Source organism: Nerophis lumbriciformis, linkage group LG17, assembly GCF_033978685.3.
Source record: "Nerophis lumbriciformis linkage group LG17, RoL_Nlum_v2.1, whole genome shotgun sequence".
Classification (NCBI taxonomy): domain Eukaryota; kingdom Metazoa; phylum Chordata; class Actinopteri; order Syngnathiformes; family Syngnathidae; genus Nerophis; species Nerophis lumbriciformis.
The window spans coordinates 31,010,001-31,012,500 of NC_084564.2; positions in this window are offsets into that span (position 1 = coordinate 31,010,001).

The following is a 2,500-nucleotide window of genomic DNA, read 5'->3' on the forward strand; positions in this document are numbered from 1 at the left end:
GGTGGCCAGCTATTAAGTCGTCTGTTTTCATCGCAAAATTCCACAGTATTCTGGACATCTGTGTTGGTGAATCTTTTGCAATTTGTTCAATGAACAATGAAGACAGCAAAGAAGAAAGCTGTAGGTGGGAAGCGGTGTATTGCGGCCGGCTGCAGCAACACAAACACAGCCGGTGTTTCGTTGTTTACATTTCCGAAAGATGACAGTCAAGCTTTACCATTGGCCGGTGGAGAACTGGGACAACAGAGACTCTTACCAGGAGGACTTTGAGTTGGATACGCAGACATGGTACCGTGAGTACGCATGCAGCTGCGGCTTCCAAACATTTGATCGCTTGCCCATAGGTGCGTGCCGCTATGTGCATGTCACGTACGTAACTTTGGGGACTTTGGGGAAATATATGTGCTGTGGGATTGAGTGTGTTGTGCAGGTGTTTGAGTTGTATTGGCGGGTTATATGGACGGGAGGGGGGAGGTGTTTGTTATGCGGGATTCATTTGTGGCATATTAAATATAAGCCTGGTTGTGTTGTGGCTAATAGAGTATATATATGTCTTGTGTTTATTTACTGTTTTAGTCATTCCCAGCTGAATATCAGGTCCCACCCGCCTCTCACAGCATCTTCCCTATCTGAATCGCTCCCACTGCCCTCTAGTCCTTCACTCTCACTTTCCTCATCCACAAATCTTTCATCCTCGCTCAAATTAATGGGGAAATCGTCGCTTTCTCGGTCCGAATCGCTCTCGCTGCTGGTGGCCATGATTGTAAACAATGTGCAGATGTGAGGAGCTCCACAACCTGTGACGTCACGCGCATATCGTCTGCTACTTCCGGTACAGGCAAGGCTTTATCAGCGACCAAAAGTTGCGAACTTTATCGTCGATGTTCTCTACTAAATCCTTTCAGCAAAAATATGGCAATATCGCGAAATGATCAAGTATGACACATAGAATGGACCTGCTATCCCCGTTTAAATAAGAAAATCACATTTCAGTAGGCCTTTAAACTTTAATAGTATCCAATATTGCAACAAATAGTACAGTATAGTATCATACTTTCCAAACATGTTTTTGTCTAAATAAAAATACTTAACTTTACTGCAAACTACCCATCGAATAAATAAAAATGACAAAATGTTCTTTACAGCATATTACTGTAAATGGAAAAAACTATTGTTTTTTTGCATTAAAATTATGTTGACTGAGCTGCCAGTTTTTGACTGTAAAATCTAGGGTTGTTGTTTTTAACGGTTTATTACTGTAAATGGAAAGACGCTACATTTGGTTTTACGGTAGAAAAACTGGCAGCTAAATTGCCAGAATAAAAAAAAGAACTTGTACTGTTTTTCCATGAACAAAATCATGTTGTAAAAACCAATGTCAATTTATTACCGGTACTAAAATTCTGGCAACTAAGCTGCCAGCTTTTTCCGTAAAACCCCCCCCAAAAAACAGTGGTACTGTTTTTCCTTTGACCGTAAAATGTTGTGAAAAAATAAAATAAAAAACCCAATTTTACAGTAAAATGTAATTGTGAAGTTTTTACTGTAAAATCCAGTCTACTTTAAAAAATATATAATTAATAATGAAATATAGAGGCAAATTCCTACATTATTTATTGTTACAAGCGGCCCTCTGAAGGCAGCCATAAATAACTGCCATGTGGCCCTCAATGGAGACCACTTTGACATCCATGTCATAAATGATTGGTCAAAAGCCCTCACGTGACCATAGGGCGCCGTGTTGAGTCCAACTTAGAAAGTGAGTTGGCCATACTCTCCCTATACGCGGATCTGGCTTGAGATTGTCATTACTGCCACAAGTGGTGGGAAAGTGTATTACAACTGAACACCACTGCTGAGAAACACATAACACAATATTGCCAAAAATATTTGGCCACCTGCCTTGACTCACGTATGAACTCGAAGTGCCATCCCATGGAATTGTCCAACATGTTTTGGTATCCCGGAGCATTTAAAGTAACTTTCACTGGAACTAAGGGGCCAAGCCCAACTCCTGAATAACAACACCATAATTCCTCCTCCACCAAATTTCACACTCGGCACAATGCGGTCCGAAATGTAGCGTTCTCCTGGCAACCTCCAAACCCAGACTGGTCCATCGGATTGCCAGATGGAAAAGTGTGATTCATCAGTCCAAAGAAGGCATCTCCAATGCTCTAGAGTCCAGTGGTGACTTGCTTTACACAACTGCATCCCACGCTTTGCATTGGACTTGGTGATGCATGGCTTAGATGCAGCTGCTCGGCCATGGAAACCCATTCCATGAACTCTCTGCGTACTGTACGTGGGCTAATTGGAAGGTCACATGAAGTTTGGAGCTCTGTAGCAACTGACTGTGCAGAAAGTCTTTGCACTATGCTGACCTCTCTGTCAGTTTACGTGGCCTACCACTTGGTGGCTGAGTTGCTGTTGTTCCCAAACTCTTCACTTTTCCTATAATAAAGTTGACTTTGGAATATTTAGGACCGAGGAAATTTCA